We start from the raw sequence: 11,008 nt of genomic DNA, 5'->3' as shown, positions 1-11,008 counted from the left end.
ATTCCTAGAAATAAGTGTATATCAATCGATAGAGAATCGAAAGTAACGCATTCTGGACCTACAATTTTTGAAATATGTGTAATTAATCGAAACATGCAGTTTTCTTCCAAGTGTTTGAGCCCTGAAAAAGTGACGTAAAATGAGGATAAGGAAAAAATGAGAAGTAGTGATAGAAATAACAAAAGATGGTGTTTTTTTTATGTAGAGGTAATGGGGGGGTTGGGGGGCGAAGCTCCCCCAGTAGGCGCGAGTGGTGGAGCCGAGGAGGGGGTTGTTTGGTTGTGGTGGTTGTGGGGAGTTCGGGGGGCGAAGCCCCCCAGTACGCGTAACGGGAGCAGTCAAGGAGGGGGGTGCAGGGGGGAGGGGCGGAGCCCGCAACTGTTAATGGGAAAGTAAAATGAGACTGTAATGAAAATTGGATATATGTAGGTATTCGAATCGAAGCCGGAGCCCTGTTAGCCGCCCAGATGGACGTTGTCCGACTCTCACCGCGTGGAGGTGGGGTCGGCGCATGTGCATGGTGCACTTTGTAGAATCGTGTGTATGTGTGTGTGTGTGTGTGTGTGTGCGTGTGTGTGTGTGTTTGTGTGAGTGTGATGGTTAGTGAGAGGTAAAAGAAAAATAAAAGTGAATGAAGGAGGGAGTCATTACCTGTCCATTTCATGTTAGTTGCGTTTTATTACATACGCGTAGTTCGTTTTCTGCCAACGCAGCAAATCTTTCAGTTTTTTGACTTGATCTCGGTTATTCTCGTAAAAGACTGGGGAACCGAGTCCAGTCGCTAGTTGGTACAGTCTCTTTTGCAAGTCGTTGACGGTGCAGTTTGAAAACAGATGCAGATTTTCTTGGATGAGTGTGGACCATATTCGACGACTGGTAACGTTACCCGTTACCAGAGCTGTCGTTATAATTTGTTGGTCCATATCTGCGTTGAATGTGGCGACTGACCGTACGGTCAATCGTTTTTCGTTCGACTTGGGTTTCTTTGTGACGGCGCTCCCGGAAGATATCGATGCAGTGGACGCCTTTCTCTTCACGGCAGCGGTGTCGGTCAAGGAAATTGTGATAATATCGCTGTGTTTATCCCTTTTATTTCTTAGGCGGGTGGAGAAACGCCTGGTTGGAACGACTAGATTCTTTCTCGTCCTTTTTCTTTCTCATTTGACAACCGTTGCGTCGGTCGAGGAAGAAAGAAGGATGTCCTCTTCCTCCTCCTCCTCCTGCTTGTCCCTGTTGTCTTTGGACGCTGGCGATGGTCGCTCGACTGTCTTTGGTTTTTGTGTGGTGGCAATCGGTGGTAGAAACGGAACATTGTCTCTGGACGTGCCGGGAATAGCGTCCGAATATACGGCTGGGCGCTCGTCGTCGTTAACGTATTTTAAGACGGACGTATCCACGGCGTCTTCGTACACGTTTACTCCTAGTGCACGCTCGTCTGGTAGGCAAATATTTTCCCGCAAAGTTGTGGACGGGTCGGCGCACGTTTCAGCGTCGATGGCGTCGAGGCCATCGCGCGTCGAGACGTGTTTGTCATCGTCGCTGTCTTCCTCGAACGTGACTATTCGACGTCGTCGCCTTGGTCGTTTCTACTTGTTGTCGCCTCGTTTAATTTGGACGCCTCGGTTCGCGTCTTTGAAGTACTGACGGGCCTTGTTTAAGGTGAGCGTTCCGTAACCCGCAACGGAGATGTGACCGCCGCACTTTACAACGAGCCAATTGTTTTTCCGGACGGTGGCTCCTCCGCCGTCGCGCTTAACGTCCAATAGGTTTGCTGGAAAGACGTGAACGTGGGATTTAACGAATTGAGTAACGTTCTCGAAAAAGTTTGTTCTATCCGCGACATATGCGCTGGATAGAACAACTTTTCCGAAGGTGCCCGTTGGATTTAAAGCGAGCGCGCGAGACACTTTGTCCGCTTGGACAGTGCCGGACAGGAATACGTCGCTCCTTTGCCAGCCGGCCTCTCTCTTTCTACGCAGGAATTGCGGAAAGGTGAACGCCGACTGGTAATTTTCTAAAATAGCGTCCATCTCGTTGTTGACGTCTGCGATTTCCAGGTACGCTTGCGTATAAAAGCAGTGGGTGTAGGCCCACGCCGCGTAACACGTAAACAAGTATCTTTCCATGTTTGGCTCGTCGAGAAAAAGTTTGGCCTGGATAAGCCGGCCTACATCGGCCACGAATCGCGCGACGACAGCGATGTGTCTCGGCACGCGCAGCGAGAAGAGCGGAAACGCCTGTCGATCGGTGTCTGGATCGTGTAATTTCTTAATGCGCACAACACGTGACGTGGAAGAGGCGTTTTCCGTTCCTCCCTCGAACATGAGCCGCATGACTTGATAGTTGTACACGGTGCTGCGTCCGTGGACAAAGTACATGATTCTGAATTCCGCTTTAATCGCTCGGGCGATAATACGGGGCGGAACGAAGGGAGACCGATCGTACTTGTCCTCGATATTCAGGATATAGTGGAGGAAGCGCAAGTCCGGTCCGATGGTAAGATGGACGTATTTTTCCCAGCGCGACATGCGATATATCAGGTGGTGCGCCAACAAAAGAGAGGTAACGATACAGAGGGCGTTATCGTCGAAGACGCACGAGTCGTCGATGGCGTCGACGATGTTTCCCATTCGCCTCTGATCGAGAGTGAGTACCTCTTCTATTCTCAGCGCGTGTCTCGTCTTGATGTAATTTTCGCAGTAGGAAATTATGTCGCGTATGTACTGCTTCGTGTTCTCCGCTAGTTGTTTCATGACACGCGAATTGTCTGCGTAATCGCGGCAAACGACGTACGTGCCAATGAACCCGGAATCTGAGGGTCTGGCCATTTTGGCGGCGGAGCTGTAGGCTTGCGCGTACGTCACGCAATGCCGGTTGGCCGATGGCGACGCGTGTCGTCTAAAATAGCCAAAGTTGGCTAGGAATCCGGTACGATATCTGTCAATCTTGCCCATGATATTAACGGCGTCTCGAAAAAGGTCCGCCAACGAGTCGCGACTCTTTCCGTCGAGTTTTACCAAAAGGACGTCGCCGTCGGAACAGTTTAGCGTGTCGGCGCGATGTACTTGCAGGATGTCTATATGCCGATGGTCCAACGCGATGGCTTGTTGCACAAGATGACGAGCTTTCGTCTTGTTTAAGCGCATCCCGTGTTGGGCGATGTAGAATCTCGCGCACGTCATACCGCACGCGTTGCGCAGACTCTTGGTGGCGAGAACGTTGGACAATAGGTTAGAAAATTGCTGGTAATCGGCGCTCATAACGTTATACGACCTGTCCACGTCCTGTCGCACGTAACGTATGCCGCCTTTGGCGGTCTCGGTGTTTTTGTCGAGTAGTCGAGCCGCTCGGATTATAAACTTTGAGACGAAGGCTGCGCAGCAAGCTCGAAGACGTCCCTCTTCGTCGTAGGTGGTTCGAGCCGGAAGTTTGCGCAGGAACGCGCATCTCTCGTCCATTTGAAATAAGACGAAGAGAGCCCGATTGTCGACGCTACCCAATCTGAACTCGTACCAAGTTCTCTTGGTATCAATGCGGTCGCTCGCCGCCTTGAAGCCCGCTTGGTACGGTCGCGCGAATTCTCTCCGCTTGTTCAGGTAGCAAGTCAATTTGGTGTTTTGCGACTTTGAGATCTTACTCGGCTTGACGTTTATCTCACACGAGAAGTTGCAGAGGAACGGCTCGGCGGTGTAACAGCAACAGAGGAACGAATCGATGTCGCCTGTCGTCGTCACGTCGAATCCACTGTGGTAGTCGAAATCGACGATTCGCGCGTTTAACATTTCGAACGCGTCGCTCGAATCGCTCGAATCGCTCGAATTGGTGTCGGTCGTGTCGCTGGTGTTGTCCGTGTCGCGTTGACGAAACGACATTTTTATCCGTCGGTGGAAAGACGGTTTATCGGATCTTGTTAAATAGGACCGAGTGTGAGCAGTAGCAGCAGCAGCAGCAGCAGGTGTTGAGGCTAGCTGGCAAACGCTTTCTCCTTTGAAAAGAAAAAGCAAACTATCGATACGCACGAAACGAAAACTGAAAAGAAACGCAACGCTCGAGTAAAAGAAAATATATAACACTTACCTCGGTTGTTCGGTCGTCCTGTAAGAGCGTCTTGAGAAAGACGGTTTATCGCGTCTTGAAAAAGACGGTTTCTTCGTTTGCGGTCTCGCGACACTCTGAAAATTAAGAGAGATGCGTTGCAATGACAAAGTTGCATTACTCGAGAAGGGATATAGATGGGAAAAATTCCAAGATGGATACATGTAGAGTTATGGGGGAAAAAGATATAGTCTGCACGTACGAATCTGAAAAAGGAACGCGGCGAGGTCGTATCTCGATGGTACCATTGTCGAGTCCTCGTCGATAGCGACAAAAACGTATACCTGTGTCATTGTCGTAGGACGCTTGGTTCGAGCGTCGATAAATGATTCGGGGATTAGTAGAATCGTGCATTATTCGTAAATTTTTTTCCAAGTCACGGACCCTCGAAAAAGCGAGTAAAAGTGAGGGTGACGAAAAAATCGCAACTAGTACTAGATGTAAAAAGTGAAGGGTGATGTGGAGTAGAGGGAAGGGGGGTCGGGGGGCGAAGCTCCCCAGTAGGTGGGATGGTCGTGGACGGGTGGGGGGGTTTGGGGGGCCCCCCAGTGCGCGGTGCGGGCGCAGACAGGGTGGGGGGTGCAGGGCTCCGCCCCTCCCCCCGCCTATGATAAAGCAAGGGCTAATGGAGGATGCTCACAACTATCGTTATAATAATGAAATGGAGAAGGAGGCGACGCGTACGTAGAGAAAGTAATGGAAACGAGAGTAGCATCGGTACTCTTTCAGAGTGTACTCGGCGGAGGCTGACGGATGCGACCAATGACAAGCATGTGTCGATAAATTGATATATATATATCACTAACGAATGTCGAGCAACACGTTAAACCGTTGACTGTAAGCGATGGGGTACCACCCGGTTTCCAAGTTGGAAGCATTCCGCTCTCAAGTCACTCGAGTCATGTCCCGAAGCCAGGTTGGAGGACTACTTGGGATAGCGTAAATCCCATATCATTATCAAGCACCGTTTACGAGATACAGGTATCGACCCCCTTAAATAGTGCGAGTGGGAGTCATGGTCGTTGAATAGCATTTTATTCCTTTTATAAAAAAGGTCCTTATCTCAGCTAAGGCTGACCCGTGACGGTCAAATTTTCAAAATCTCTAACTCGACAACGGTTAGAGATGGGAGAAATTATTTCGATTCGTAGATCCCGATGAGATGCACAACAAAGGTGTCTTGGTAATTTCTACATCTCTTAGCGTTGTCGAGTTATGAAATTTCCGTAAAATTTCATCGTCAAAGTTGCATAAATCGACAACGGTTACAGATACGAGAAATTATCAAGACACCTTCTTTGTAGATCCCGCTAAGATGTACAAAAAAGGTCTCTTGCTAATTTCTGCTATCTGTAACCGTTGTCGAGTTATGCAACTTTTACGCAAAAAATTGGACGAAAAATTGATAACTCGACAACGGTTACAGATACGAGAAATTATCAAGACACCTTCTTTGTAGATCCCGCTGAGATGTACAAAAAAGGTGTCTTGCTAATTTCTCCTATCTCTTAGCGTTGTCGAGTTATCAATCATTCGTCCATTTTTTTGGTCAAAGTTGCATAACTCGACAACGGTTATAGATAGGGGAAATTAGCAAGACACCTTCTTTGTAGATCCCGATGAGATGTACAAAAAAGGTATCTTGGTAATTTCTCGTATCTCTAACCGTTGTCGAGTTACAGACAGTTTTTATAAATTGTAATAATATCAAATGTGAAAACCATTTATTTTCATATTCGACCAAAATAGGTCACGATGCAAAATGTTGACACACCTTACAGATTAAATAAGTGAATATCTATTAGTATAAATAAGATACTAGATTCGCAGTGCAGTATGTTATATAAATAGTCAAGTATTATTCTTTTATAGAAAAATCATATGTCTAATGTATGTAATTAATAATGCGAGCGATATAGGTATTAATTCAGAAATTACATGTATCGCAGAAATGAATTTTATATATCAAACAGCCTAAATGAATAAAAAACTCAATCCTACATATATCTGGTACAACTAGTAAAATGCAAGTTATACATGCGACAATTTTATGTCTAAACACTTTATTTCAAGATTCGACCATTATAGCTGAAAATACAGAAATTACATGTATCGCAGAAATGAATTTTATATGTCAAACACCCTAAATGAATAAATAACTCAATCCTACATATAATATCTTATACAACTAGTAAAATGCAAGTTATATATGCCACAATTTAATGTCTAAACACTTTATTTGAAGATTCGACCATTATAGCTGAAAATACAGATATTACTTGTATCGCAGAAATGAATTTTATATGTCAAACACCCTAAATGAATAAATAACTCAATCCTACATATAATATCTTATACAACTAGTAAAATGCAAGTTATACATGCCACAATTTAATGTATAAATACTTTATTTCAAGATTCGACCATTATAGCTGAAAATACAGAAATTACATGTATCTCAGAAATGAATTTTATATGTCAAACACCCTAAATGAATAAATAACTCAATCCTACATATAATATCTTCTACAACTAGTAAAATGCAAGTTATACATGCCACCATTTAATGTCCAAACACTTTATTTCAAGATTCCACCATTATAGGTGAAAATACAGAAATTACATGTATCGCAGAAATGAATTTTATATGTCAAACACCCTAAATGAATAAATAACTCAATCCTACATATAATATCTTCTACAACTAGTAAAATGCAAGTTATATATGCCACAATTTTATGTCTAAACACTTTATTTGAAGATTCGACCATTATAGCTGAAAATACAGATATTACATGTATCGCAGAAATGAATTTTATATGTCAAACACCCTAAATGAATAAATAACGCAATCCTACATATAATATCTTATACAACTAGTAAAATGCAAGCTATAGATGCCACAATTTAATGTCTAAACACTTTATTTCAAGATTCGACCATTATAGGTGAAAATACAGAAATTACATGTATCGCAGAAATGAATTTTATATGTCAAACACCCTAAATGAATAAATAACTCAATCCTACATATAATATCTTCTACAACTAGTAAAATGCAAGTTATATATGCCACAATTTTATGTCTAAACACTTTATTTGAAGATTCGACCATTATAGCTGAAAATACAGAAATTACATGTATCGCAGAAATGAATTTTATATGTCAAACACCCTAAATTAATAAATAACACAATCCTACATATAATATCTTGTACAAGTAGTAAAATGCAAGTTATAGATGCCGCAATTTAAAGTCCAAACACTTTATTTGAAGATTCGACCATTATAGGTGAAAATACATAAATTTCATGTATCGCAGAAATGAATTTTATATGTCAAACACCCTAAATTAATAAATAACGCAATCCTACATATAATATCTTGTACAACTAGTAAAATGCAAGTTATAGATGCCACAATTTAATGTCTAAATACTTTATTTGAAGATTCGACCATTATAGGTGAAAATACAGAAATTTCATGTATCGCAGAAATGAATTTTATCTATCAAACACCCTAAATGAATAAATAACTCAATCCTACATATAATATCTTATACAACAAGTAAAATGCAAGTTATAGATGCCACAATTTAATGTCAAAACACTTTATTTGAAGATTCGATCATTATAGGTGAAAATACAGAAATTATATGTATCGCAGAAATGAATGTTATATATCAAACACCCTAAATGAATAAATAACTAAATCCTACATTTAATATCTGGTATAACTAGTAAGATGCAAGTTATGCATGCCACAATTTTATCTCAAGACGACCCACACAGCACATGTAAATTCCGAGAATGTTCTGAGAATATCACAAAAGTATATTGCGTATGTTCTAGGAACATTCGAAATACATACTGCGATATACTGAGTATGTACTAAGAATGCTACTATGTCCGATTTTTCCTGCTTCTCAGTACATACTGAAAATATCTTTTAGTATATAATAAGTATATCTATAGAATGTCTTGAGTATGACATTGGTATATACATATATGTACTAATAATGTACTAATAATATACTCAAGACATTCTATAGATTAACTTATATTTTCTATATTTTATATATAAATATAAATGATATATGTTACCGTAAACACCCCATATTTGTTTTTTCATATACTTACTAGTAAAAATATGCAAATTTTGACTACTAAGTATACGGAAAAACAGATTTCGAGTGTTTACGGTACATATATATATAATCCATTTATATTTATACTATAAATTTAACTATAAATTTTACTATAAATAAAAAAAATTTGTGTAAAATATTAACATTTTATTCACACATAAAATCTTTTTATTCAAATTTCTTAAATATATGTTATAATTGCACATATATTATTTGAACGTATAATTGCACTTTTATATTTTTTTATATAAACATTTTACTTATTATTATTTATTATTATATATATGTATATAATTTTTCTTATTTCACAGAAAGTATTAGATCACGAAGTTGATAATAATGTTCTTTCTGTGCAAACGCTGTAACATATAATAATAATTTCACATAAGAATACATTTAATAATATCTAACATATATTTAATAAGCTATATATTGTTACTGAAATTAACTTTTAAAATCATTTTAAAAATTAATTGCAGTAATAACTTAGCTCTTACTTAATCGCACACTATATAATTAAAATATGTTATAAAACTCACTTGATTTTTGCGAATCCAGAGTTTCACTTTTATTTTTTACATATCCCATCTATATATATATATATATATATATATATATATGTGTGTATATGCGGAGATACTTTTTCTTTAGAAAGATTCTGCAGAGATCACAAAGTGATAATTGATATAATAAACGACAATTGATAATGACGTCCTTTTTTTGTGCAAATAAAGCTGTAACATATAATGAGAACTTCATATAAGAATACATATATTAATATATATTAGTTGTTACTGCAATTAACTTTTAAAACGGTTTTAAAAGCCTAGTTAACATATTATTTTATATGTATGCAATATCTTTCATTCATTATCAATGTGTAATATACAAATATAGAGTATTGGCATATATTAGTCTTTTAAGATCGTTTTAAAAGTTAATTGCAGTAACAATTAGCTTACTTAATCGTACACACTATATAATTAAAATATGTTATAAAACTCACTTGATTTTTGAATCCAGAGTTTCACTTTTATTTTTCACATTTACATCTCATCTATATACATATGTATATATGTGTATGCGGAGAACACTTTTTCTTTAGAAAGATTCTGCAGAGATCACAAAATGATAATTGATATAATAAACGACAATTGATAATGACGTCCTTTTTTGTGCAAATGCTGTAACATAATAATAAGAATTTCACATAAAAATACATATTTTTGATTGACATTATAATATTCGATTGTGAGGTTATAATTTGCATTAATGAGGTTAATTTGTGTGTTTATAATTATGAAGTATTAATAAATCATTGAATAGCTTTTATAAAATACCCTTTTTACATTTAATTTATTTGAAAATAAAAAGGATTACCTGCGATTAATCACAATCGTAATATAATTGCACCAGATTGCACATAGCACTTGCACGTGGTCAGTGAAGAAGAACAAGGAAAAGACAAATGACGGCAATAGCGGAAATTACGTATCCAAAATGGCATACATATCCGCTCATAAGTAAAAATGCGCGTAATTCAATAATATATTATGAGAATATACGAAAAATAATATATTATAAGAGATATTAAAAGTACATTCTGAGAATATACGAGAATATACGAAAAATAATATACTACACAAGATGTTCTGATAATATCCCGAGAATATACGAAAAATAATATACTACACAAGATATTATAGAGATGTTCTCAGTATATTACGTACAGTACGTACATTCACAGAATGAATATAGAATATTCGTACGATATCATGTGCTGTGTGGGGAGTTATTTAAAGATTCTACCAAAATAGGTCAGAATAGAAAATTTGAACACATCTTTTAGACTAAAAAAGTGAATATCTATTAGTAAAAATAAAATACTAGATTTACAGTGCAGTATCTTATATGAATAGTAAAATTGCACAATTACAATAAAGGAGGAGGGTCAATAAGGACGTTTTTGTGCCCCCTCTGGATTTTCATAAAACAATTTTTTTGTCTTGTATGATCATTAGGAATGTCAAAAATAATCATTAGGTGAGAAAAAAATTCGATCCATAAAGCCAAAATTAATTATTAGTTTAGGTACCACTATGGTATCTAAGCCCTTTTTATGACTAATAAGTAATGAAATATTTTCGGTCATTATAATGCTTTGCCATAATATTTATGTCATTTTAAACTATAACATGCATTGCCTTAAAATGAAGGTGAACATAGCTCATGGTAAACATCATGCGTGAAGTTGTCGCATGAGTCGAATGCAGCAACTTCACGCACGACATAATTCGTTGTCTTTTATCCATATTATTGTTAACCTCTACCAGGATCTTATATTATTACTTTGTTTAATCAATATTTCAATAATTGAAGTTCAATTGTAATCATGTCAAAAAGAATAAGTGATTCAAGTGATCTGAGTTCTAAAAAGTTAAAAGTCTCGATAAAAAAATCTGTGAGCTCACATAAAAGTTGCTTTATCTACAATCATCCGAAAAATCTAACACGTGCTACTCCGGCATTGAAACAAAATGTATTTATAGAAAAGGGTATCTTTATACCCGCTGATGCTAGATGCTGTAATAAACATTTAAAAAGTAGCACTATATTAAAAACAGAGTGCCTGGATTCTATACGAATATCTTCTGATTTTACTTTGATGGATAATGAAAATATATGTAATCTCTTAAATAGTTTGAGATCTGCTGCAAAAAAAAACCACTTGACTTTGATGATTCTAATGCATTAAATGATGAAGAT

At 38.2% G+C, this 11,008-nt stretch overlaps 1 long non-coding RNA gene across 2 annotated transcripts; it reads right to left on the bottom strand.

Annotated features, from left to right (window-relative positions):
* Positions 1 to 8,436: 8,436 nt before the first annotated feature.
* Positions 8,437 to 9,711, bottom strand: LOC145933988 (uncharacterized). Of its 2 annotated transcripts, none has more exons than XR_014424962.1 (4): positions 9,623 to 9,711; positions 9,249 to 9,426; positions 8,782 to 8,995; positions 8,437 to 8,601 (listed from the first exon to the last, which is right to left on the bottom strand). It is a non-coding gene; the product is annotated as an uncharacterized LOC145933988 (long non-coding RNA). The 2 variants fall into 2 exon arrangements; XR_014424961.1 differs by having other exon boundaries at positions 8,438 to 8,601; positions 8,782 to 8,976.
* Positions 9,712 to 11,008: the final 1,297 nt, after the last annotated feature.

Source organism: Prenolepis imparis, unplaced genomic scaffold (genome assembly GCF_030444845.1).
Source record: "Prenolepis imparis isolate NDT839.2.m4 unplaced genomic scaffold, iyPreImpa1.0 SCAF_3, whole genome shotgun sequence".
Lineage (NCBI taxonomy): Eukaryota > Metazoa > Arthropoda > Insecta > Hymenoptera > Formicidae > Prenolepis > Prenolepis imparis.
This window is presented reverse-complemented; position numbering and strand designations above follow the sequence as displayed.